This window comes from Oryzias melastigma, linkage group LG14, assembly GCF_002922805.2.
Source record: "Oryzias melastigma strain HK-1 linkage group LG14, ASM292280v2, whole genome shotgun sequence".
Taxonomy (NCBI): Eukaryota; Metazoa; Chordata; class Actinopteri; order Beloniformes; family Adrianichthyidae; genus Oryzias; species Oryzias melastigma.
In genome coordinates this window covers 28,362,070-28,372,896 of record NC_050525.1, presented here as the reverse complement: position 1 = coordinate 28,372,896, position 10,827 = coordinate 28,362,070, and the positions used below count along the sequence as shown (strand labels likewise).

At 37.4% G+C, this 10,827-nt stretch overlaps 1 protein-coding gene and 1 long non-coding RNA gene across 2 annotated transcripts in view; one reads left to right on the top strand and one right to left on the bottom strand.

Moving 5' to 3' along the window:
* The window catches only part of tmem132e (transmembrane protein 132E), a 509,296-nt gene that overhangs the window by 94,346 nt on the left and 404,123 nt on the right, over positions 1–10,827 (top strand). The gene's annotated exons all lie outside the window — the stretch shown is intronic.
* Positions 7,180–8,613, bottom strand: LOC118599626. The gene is made up of 2 exons (XR_004949052.1): positions 8,479–8,613; positions 7,180–7,969 (listed from the first exon to the last, which is right to left on the bottom strand). It is a non-coding gene; the product is annotated as an uncharacterized LOC118599626 (long non-coding RNA).

Here is a 10,827-nt window from a genome sequence, read left to right as displayed (position 1 = left end):
TATATTTTTATAGAGAGTAAAATATTGAAAGTTATTTAAGATTTAAGCTGATTTATTCTGGAGTAATATTCCTGTCTTTTTAATATTCATAATTATGTTAAAAAGTTACTGTTTTAAAGATTTACAAATTAGCATTCTGCTAGCTTTTTAGAATATTTTGGCATTTACTAAGATTGTTTAGCTAATATTTCAGCTACATGCTAGCTGTTTTGAATAGTTTAAGCTTTTTAAAAGGTTTTTTTAATGCTGTTCTGGAGTTAGGCCGATATTTACATGCTAGCTGTTTTGGCTAATTTTGGCTTTTTTCAGTTTTTAAAGCTATTTTGAAGTTTAGCTATTTTTTCAGCTGTTTTGACTAACCTCAGCTTTTTGGCATTTAGCTCACATTTCACCTGGTAAGTTTTAGCATTTTCAGCTATTAACTTAAACATCTTCTCTGGCAAAATTCAGCTTACAGCATTCACTCTAGCATTATCACAGGTAATGCTATATACTCATAATTATGTGAAAAAGTTACAGTTTTAAAGTTTTAAAATGTAGTTTTAGAGTGTTCAATAAATGTTTATCTTGTTTGACCCGCGACATAATGTGTGTTTTGGATTTTGGCCCCTGTGTGTTTGAGTTTGACCCCCCTGGTGTAGAGATTTGCCCCGTTTACCCCCTCAGACCGCCCGTAAAAAAACTTCTACCAAATATAAAATGAACATAAGAGTTTTACCCAACCATACAAAGATTTTGTGTCGGCTCCTTTCCAAAAAGCCTGAACGGCCCACCTGGCACGTGGGCGCTCCTGACCCGCCTGTGGGTCGGGGGAGAACTCTGATGGAGCCCCCCCACTTTGAGTGTCACGTTGGTGATTAATTAGAATTCCTCATTAGACAGAGTTCATTTCCCAGGTGAAGCAGAGATGCTGATAACAGTCAAACAGACAGTCAAGGTTAAGCGCGGCGCCGGCGGTTTGTGCTTCACTGACCGGAGTCATTACCTGGTTTCACTCCGAGGATCCGAGTGACGTCCAGGACTTTATCTGTGGGAATGTCATCAGGAATCGGATTTAGAGAGAAATATTGGTTGTTTCAACTGTTTTCATTTTTGTTCGTTAAATTCAAATCAAAAGTCTGTTCTCTTTTTTGTTCAGTTGTGTTTGTGTTGCACAAAAAATAAAATAATCATTAAGATCTGATAACATTCTATTATGTTGAACTGTCTTGTGCTTTACTGTTAATCTGACACAAAAGTGCAGTTTTTGCATTAAACTCTGTCTTTCGCAGCCACTATTTTATGAAGTTTATGCACAATTGTTACATAAATCTCATGCAGTTGTGCGTAATTTGTGAGACGGATACGCAAATCTGTGACTTTCTATGATCCACTTGTGTTCAACTTATGTCTAAAGGTGCATTCACACAAAACATGCCCCGCCCCTCTTTCACCACGTGACAAATCCGCTGCTTGTCGCCTGTCAAAAAATATGTTACTGAGTTCTGGCAGCATGTGGGAGGAGCTACCAGCTAATGTTTTAGGATGTTTGCTTTAAGGAATGGTGTCGCTGCATATCTCACTTCTATATGATTATTATTCAAATATTTTCCCGCTACAGAGGGATGTCTGTATCACTGCCGCTTCCACTGTGTTTCTGCGTCTCTGTGGCTGAGCTTGACAGCTCTCTGTCTCGTATTAACCTGAGAGAGAAAACATTAAATTAGGAGACTTTTTTTTCCTATTTCTAACGTTTATTCCTGATTGGACGCACAAATCCCTCATGTAAACGGTGTAATAATGATACACGGTTCACATCAAACCTTTCACCCCCGCCCATCCCCCCTCCCCCTGTCCGGCTGGTCCACCCGTGGCGGGCGCTGTCCATGGTGCTGAATCCGTGTGATTTCCCAGAGTTCTGAATGTCAAGTGAAGAAATTCAATGACGTGCGGGTTCACGTGTTCTTTGTGGGGTTTACTCGTTCTTCTTGGCTTCATTCATGATACATCTGTGAAAATGAATGTAAAAATACAATTCTTCTCACTTTTTCTATGTATATTTACAATTTGAATCTGGGCCATAAACACAACATGTACGTAGCGGCTGAACCACACGGCCTTCACTCAATCTGATCGTAAAATTATTGAAACACATTTTTTCTTATTATTTTACCTCAATTATCCATGTCAACGTTTTCTACAACGTTTTATTATTATTGGATGGATTTTAGTTGGACTTTTTATATCTGACTGTAGTCGTCATCACTTTAGCAGTTTTTTGTTATTTGTTTGAATGCAGTTAGAACAGTCGACATTTTTATAACTAACACAGAATTTTAGCATAAAAATAAAACACAGTATTATTTAACATTAGATAGTAAAATATAATCCTGCTTTATAGTTGATTATTTTTGACTAATCAGTTTTATGAATGTTTGATTAAACTTTTTCTTCACGGATGTTTCAAATATTGAGATGTTGGATTCACCAAAAGACACGAATGACACAAACAATCACAGCCAGCTAATTCACAACAATTACAAACCTTTTTAATCATTTTTCCCCAAAGAAAAAATAGATTTTTCCAAAAAAAAAGACATATTCTGAAAGAAAGGCCTTGAACTTTCCCTCTTTTTGAATGTCAAACAAAAGACGGCCTCAAACCATCACCAACAAAGTCCTGCTCCGATGTTCCCCTGAACTCTCATTCTAAAAGCATTTTTGTCGACAACTTGATGAAAAGCTCAAAGGAAATTGAAAAAATAGATAGGAATGTTTTGTGAATTGCAGTTTTAGCTGATTTGCTAAAGGAAGAGGCAGGAAGACGGCCGAGTGCACCGTGGCAACCAGAAAAGGTTTTTGTTTCATTTCCTACCAAATAAGTTCATTCTTCCTGCAAAGTCTAAAAAAGGAAAGTTGCTCAAAGAAAATGAAGAAAATACTAAACTATTGAGTTAAAACATACAAGGTAGTGTTAGAAGAAGATTAATAATAAAGATTCATGTGAAATATAGAATAAATTAGGTGTTTGGAAATGTTGCTATGGATGTAAAAAAATAAGAAATGTTAAAGTAATTTGACCAAAATAGGATAAAAGTGCTGTTTAAAATCCAAAAAATGTGCATTTAAAAGAAAATCTATTAAAATGGGAAAAAACTCATTGTGGAAAATGCTAAAAGGTAAAACTAAAATCTGAAATGTTTCAAATAAATCTTAAAACATAGATTATGGCTGCATTCCTGCTTGTTTAACTATTTCTTATTGTGTTTTACTGTGTTTTAGTTGCTTTATTATTGGTTTTTATCACTTCTGTGTTTCGATTTGATTTTTATACTCGTGTTGAGAAGCACTTTGTGATTCTTTCTACCAAAAGTGCAATAGAAATAAAGATACTCTAGTCTATTGATCCAGGTAACCACTAAAACGCAGCGATATCTTCATATCAATCAAATCAATCAAAAATACTTTATTATCGTTGAGGAAATTTGTCTTAGACATCCAGACACAGCCGCCCTTCAGACCTGGAGTTTTCACTTTTGTGCTAAACCATAAAAATACACTTTTTTAATGGCTAAGCATTTTTAAATGCTGAACAATATATATTTGAATGAAAAAGCTTGTGTCAAAAACTTAAAATAATCCTAGAGTTCTTAAAAAAAGTTAAATAATTAGAATAAAAATAGGCAGTAAAAAAAATAACTAACATTTTGCAACAAAAACTAAATCTTAAGTAGGACTAAAATTTGTCTTATTTTCTTTCTTGGAATTAAAAAAAAAACAAAAAAAAGTTTTTCAAATGCAAAATAATCTTCATTTAATCCCAAAATGTCTCAAGGATTAGAATTTATTTATTAAAAAAGAATTCCTTGTGAGTTTTTGCTTATTTACATAAAATCTGCTAATGGGGTCAGACTTTTGATTCATTTCTAGGAAGCATGTTTTGGTTTTGGAGGCTAAAGGTCGTCTAGTTTTGTGTAAATTTTCCAAATTTAACATAACATTTCAAAATTCATAGAAAAGAGGAATGAAAGTGTTGGTTTTATTGTTCGACAATAATTAACATATGAAACAGTTAATAAAGAGACAACCAGTTTGTGTTTGATTTAAATGTAAAATCATCTCTGATGTGTTTAATAGTTTTATTGATGAGACGTATTAAAGCTCAGAAACACGAGAAAAGTCCCGAATGACCTGAAGATCCAGAAATCATGTATTTTAAGGCGGTAAAATCTAAATAAAGACTCTTCAGTTGTGCAGGAAAGGCTGCAGCGCCTCTTCTGGGTCAGAAAACTTTCTCCTCAGTTTCCTCAAAGATGCTCTGAAAATAGAATCCATAACGGTGGATTTAAGTGATAATTTCTCCCCGGAATGACACTAGAAGCATTTGCTCATCACCTCCCAGAAAAGCATCAGACAGAAAGCCATTACTGGGATGAGCGCAGCATCTGACCCGGACTCTGAGCCAATGTAATAGACTTACTCAAAGTTTGTGCTTTTGAAGTCTGCTTGGAGGAGATTTTACGATTACCAGCTGGCTGTGCCGAAGTGATTGCCATGAAAATTAATACCTCCAAGCTGGAGAATGTATACTTTGAAAGCCTATTGTTTTAATGCTGCCGGCGTTTGGGCCTGAAGGTTTTTCACCTCATCTGGGTCGACTGGGAGGTCGCACGGAAAGCGTATGTGAGCGTCCCGCTGCCCTAAATGAGACGCTAAGCTGCTGCCTCTTCGTGGAAATGAGGATGTGAACGTCGGCGTGTTAATCGCTGCCTGTTTTAAGTTGTCTAATACAAAAAGCGCCGTCCTAAAACTGCAGGATGGGGATTAAACCTTCAAACTCTGTGTTTCTGCTGTTTTTAGCTCTCCGTATTTTTGACACTTTTTCCATCAATGTGCCGCTTTTTAATCCGCTTTCGTACGAACGTCCCGCGCTGCAGCACTTGTGTTTTATGCTTTTTCGCCTTTCAAGGACCAATTGAGCTGGAGGAGGTCAGAGCTGCACCTCACGGCGTCCAGGCCCTTCTGCCTAACTGCTGAATGTATTTGTCAGCTGGTATCCCTTGATTGTGTCTGCGGACTAAAGCAATCGCTGCAGAGAGATGAGTTTATTCAGCATTCATCGATCAGGCGGCCCGGCCGAGATAAGGAGCGCATGCTGAGCGGTGCATCGACAGGAGACACGGACCTGCTGTAAACACAGCCGCTCCACGTTTTCCTGCTTTTATTTCTGTTTGCAGCAGAGCTCTGAACTATTGCGGTTTAATCAGGTGTTACACATTGCAGCGGGAGGAACCCTAAATGGAAGAGGCCGCCTCGGGGAGTCGTCGCAGTTCCAATTTGTCCTTGTGTGAATAATTTCATCGGCGAAAAGCAGCACAAATTAGTGCAGCTGTAATGAAAGCGGAGGGACCTGCAGAAGCTGGAGGTACACAGAACAGTTCAGAGTCACGGAGTCCACGGTGGACTTCAGAGACCAGAACCAGAACCAGGCTTTCAGGTCTGCAGGTCTGATGCTCCAACAACAGCTTCAGTTCGGATCTTTTGCTTCATCTTCCTTAAGTCCGGATCATCTTTTGATTTTGATCATTCACGGTGGGATTTTAGCTGGGATTACACCGTCTTTACACGAATATCTTTAAAAAACTCTTGTTTTCTAGGACAAAGTTTCTGCTGGAATTCATTAGAAATTGACCTCTGAGTTGGGACTGTTAGCGTGAAGTAAGCCCGCCCCCACCTCCCATCACCCATCCAACAAAAACAGCGAGCGATATTGGATCATGGATCTATTTGTCTGCATCAGAATGGGGCGGGGCAGGGAGACTGTGGCCCCGCCCAGAGTATTTTATACGTCACAAATACAATCTTTATTAAGCAGTGTTTTTTTTTCTGTTCTCCTGATTCACAACAACTTGAATCAATAAATACTTTTAAGCTGAATTCTCTTCATATGTTTTCCATCAGAAAAGTCCAAAAAATAAATGGTTAAAAAAACAAATAATATTCTTTTCATCAGAGTGGATCTTTGGAGAATAACAGAGTATTACGGCCGTTTACAAACTTTTGTTTTTTTTAATTACGGCTTTAAATCTCGTAAATGTATGAAAATAAATTCATGCCTGTTAAATTACGAGAATAAAATCGTATATTTATGACTTACACCGTCATAGGCTAAATTCGTGACTTAAAAAATATATATTTTAATTATGATTTAATTATTTAAAGTGATAACTCAATTAATTTAAATCAAATTATGAGATTTAATCTTGTAAATTTAAGTGTTTTTTCTCGTAAATTTACAAGATTAAAAATCAGAGTTTAAAAAAAATAAGGTACATTTAAGTCTCTTAATCTCATAAATTTACACCTTTAAAACTTTTATGTTTATTACTTTAAATCTTGTAAATTTAAGAGAAAGAAATCTTGTAATTTTACAAGAATAAAATAATTTAATTTAAGCTAATTTAATAAATAATGTATTTAATTATTTAATTATTAATTAAAATTGATTTAAATACATTTTCTACAAGTCATAAACCTAGCCTGACTTTTTAAGTGATAATTTACTGCTTTATTCTTGAAAAATAACACTAAGATTTAAAAATCTTGTAAATGTCTGCAAAAAAAGTGTAAAAATTACCTTTTTTTTGTCCCTGTTAGTCTGTTGTTTTAAAGGTACCAGAGAGAAAGACACTGAAAAAGGAAAATAGTTAGCACTAAGTTTTCACTCAGATTCAAATCCTGGACGATACATTTTCTCCTGAAACTCAGACAGAAGAACACTGCAGAAACAGGCCTGTAAAAATAAGCAAAAAAATAATAATAATAATTTGAAACGTTTTCTTTAAATAAGCAAAAGATCTCTTAAAAATAGTCTTGGTTCTAATACTTAAAAGTTGTAGTCACTGAGACGTGTTTTCTTTAATAAAAAATGTTTTACTATTGAAAAACTTTCCTCATAATATTATTTTCTTGGTATGACAGAAATATAGAAATGATTCTTGTAATAATGGTCTTTTTCTTTCCAAAGAAGATTATTTCAATCATTACTAATATTGACTTTTTAAAAATAGTTTTTGTTGGTTTTTAACATGTTTTTCTCCAGATTTTTGTTATGTGTTTAACATTCAAACATTACTAGTAAATGAGAGCTGGAACCAACTGAAAATGTTTGAGTTCCATTCAGTTTTTTCTGTTTTAAAGTTTTTTAATTTTTTTTGAGGTTTTGACTCTTAAACATCTAAATTACAAACGTGTCCATCGCTATCTTTTTCTTGTTGACATGACAACGATGTGTGAGGGGCGGAGTCACTGCCCCGTTCAAATGTTTCCACAGAGGAAATAATCCGAGCATCGTTTTTGTTTCCTGATGGATTATAAACAGTAATAATCTGGGATGACAGTGTTGCCTCTGGATGATGACTCATGAACTCCTGACTCGTCCTCAGTGGTCCTGCACAGCAGCAGAGGCGTCACTCTTTGCTTTATTCTGTGGTTTCGTTTTAAGGCGGCGCCACTCTCCTTTAGGTATCCAGGAAGCCCCGCCCTGACACTGATGTAGCTGCGCTGTCTGATTAGCGTGGGTGGTGGGAGATTAATGAAAAGGTCGGAGTTCATCGACTCCATCGACTCCCCCCCTCATAGATTTTGTTTCTCCACTCTCACTAGAGGAATTGATTGGATTGCCAATGCTTATAATTAATCGCTGCACTCAGACATGCGTGCTGGAGCTCAGAGAAACCCGGCCCAGGTAGTCAGAACCCGGATTCACGGAGCGATTTCACGTTCTCTTTACTTCTCATCCCAGCAGACTAAATAGAGCTGAAGCTGCTGAACGTCACGTCCTTAAACTGTGGAGGAATCCAAACATGTTCAGCTCAGTTTTCTCTCCACTTCCGGCACAGACTGCACTCTCTGAACCTTCACTGACTGATCACTTTCATAGAATCTGCTCTGGTCAGTGACACGCCCCTCAAGTCCAAGAATACGAGCTCTAAAAGAGTCGAGAGAAAAATAAACTTCATGTTTTAGTAGCCTTTAAGCTGTTTATTCATAGCATTTGAAACATTTACAATACTTGAATCACAATACTGTTATATATCTATTATATTACTTTGATAGCAACACACACACACACACACACACGTTCCCTTCAACATCAAATACAGCCTGAGTCAAATAAGATCCTGCTGCCGCATCTAAGCGTGCAAGAAAAGTCAAAACATGGCCTTTTCTGTCATTGTGATGCATTGTTGTCATTTTTATCCTTTTATTATCAAATATAAAGAGGACAAACTTGGTGTACAATCCACCCTTTTTTAGTTTACATGTAACAGACAAGAATAACACAACATTATTAACTGAAACAAAATGAAGCAAAACTACAAATTTATTACTTATCTCAATCATTAGCATTTTTCTTTAACGCCAAAGAGGCAAAATAAAGATATAAAAGAGAACTGGACGGAGCGAGTGTGACATCATCCATAGAAAATGATTTACCTGCAGCTCCAACCAAAGAAGTCGACTCAGTTGTCCGAACGGCGTCGGTATGCAGTGATTGGTCTTTTTCAGTCTGAGGGGCGTTGCTATGGCAACTCTGACCAATCAGGAGTGAGCTTGTTGGAAGGCCACACCCCTACCCTTTGACGAAATTTGTCAAACATTTCAAACGTTAGACTTTGGTGTCAGCAGGCTCCACCTACTTTAATTGAAGCATCTGATTGGTCAGTTTATGACTTGAATAACTTAAACTGCAAAAATTAAAAAAGTAAAGATTATCAAGAACATGTTGTCTTATATAGTCAGAGGTTCTAACTCGGCGAGCTGCTAAATGCCACAGTCATCTGATCAATGTGGACGTTCGTAGATTGACGACGTGTTTATTTCAGGTTGACGAGTTTCCCCAATCAACTAACATCATGATGACATCATAAACAAACAAACAAACAGGTTTCCAGTTGAACATGAGACCAGATTTAGCATCTTACAGCTGAAAAAAGGTGCTGTTGTCTGTCATTTTTGGTCCAAACTTAATTTGTGACACACATTAACAAGATTCTTGTTAAAAAATGCAAAAAAATGTTCTTCAGTTAAATGTTAACTTGTACTCTATGTCGCTGATTCTCAATGTACTTTTTAATCCAGGAATGGAAAAAAATCACTGAAGATTATTTTCTATATATTTAGAAATAAAGTCAGATTTGAAAGCGTTAGTATTTAGTATTAGTCAGACATAAAACTATGCAACTTCTATAAACCTTTCTCTGTCTGTAAAGCAGTTGAAGCCTTATTTTTGTTGGAGGTTTTGTAAAACCATTGAATACATGTTCATATATGGAGCGGGAGAATGAGACCAACCCAAGTCAGTTGAAGATTTAGTAATTATTCCCCTTTTAGGCCTTTATTAAAAATGAAATAGTCTTTATATAGCCCCAAGAAAGTGTTTTATTGTATTCACGAAAGAAGTCTTAAATAGAAAGTATAGTTTGAGTGTAAAGTGACCATGACGGTCAACAGTTTATTATCAAAGCTCAATTAAAACATCCAGTTTCTGGTTTCATCTCCAGCTTCAATGCAGAACTTTAAATGCATTAAACAGAAAAAGTCAATTTCATGTTTGGAGGAGGAAGTTTCATGTCTTTCTGACTAACTTAAGTTCACACACCACATCCAGATTTGTGCCCCAGGAAGTTGAACACTTGTCTCACAGTTGGAGGGATGATGAATGACTTTTTGGCTTTTTCGAGTCAACAAGTCAGAATGTCCTCTGGCAAGAAGCTAACCCCCGCTAAGAGAAGACTGTTTGCACGCTGGAGAAAATCACAAAATAGTCAAAAAAAGAAGCAAATCTAAACTATATCACATATGAATTAAAGAATAAATAAGTGATTGTTGCTGCCGAAGGTCGAAAAGGCAAAAACAAATAATTAGATGGAAATCCATGCAAGGTTTACTGTGTTCACTGCAGCAGAAACATAGAAATATCCTTACATTTTAATCTCTACAGTCTGTTTAAATTCAAAAATATAATCATATTCGTCTACGTCTGCATTTTATTGTGAAAAATTGGTTATATTTTGAAAATTGACCGTTTTTTCTTTTGTGTCTTGGCGTAACTTCCTGCCAGAATAAATGTGGATTGCTTCTACAAAAAATAGACCAGACACAGAAAGGATTGCTTTATGGCGCGAGCCAGCCGTGGAAGACCATGGAGGACCGTGGAAGACCATGAAAGACCACGGAAGACCATGAAAGACCGCGGAAGACCATGAAAGACCACGGAAGACCACAGAAGACCGTGGAAGACCGCGGAAGACCACGGAAGGCCGTGAAAGACCGCATAGGATTACTGAAGACCCTGGAGGACCGCAAGAGATTGTGGAAGATGGTAGAAGACCATGGAAGACTATAGAAGACCGCGGAAGACCACAAAAGGCTGTGAAAAACCGCGGAAGACCATGGAGGACCGTGGAAGACTGCGGAAGACCATGAAAGACCACGGAAGACCGCGGAAGACCACAAAAGGCCGTGAAAAACCGCGGAAGACCATGGAAGACTATGGAAGACGTGGAGGGTTAGGGAAAACCATGGAGGACCATGGAAAACTATGGAAGACGTGGAGGGTTGGGGAAGACCAAGGAGGACCATGGAAGACTGTGGAAGACGTGGAGGGTTGGGGAAGACCATGGAGGACCATGGAAGACTGTGGAAGACGTGGAGGGTTGGGGAAGACCATGGAGGACCATGGAAAACTATGGAAGACGTGGAGGGTTGGGGAAGACCATGGAGGACCATGGAAGACTGTGGAAGGCGTGGAGGGTTGGGGAAGACCATGGTGGACCATGGAAA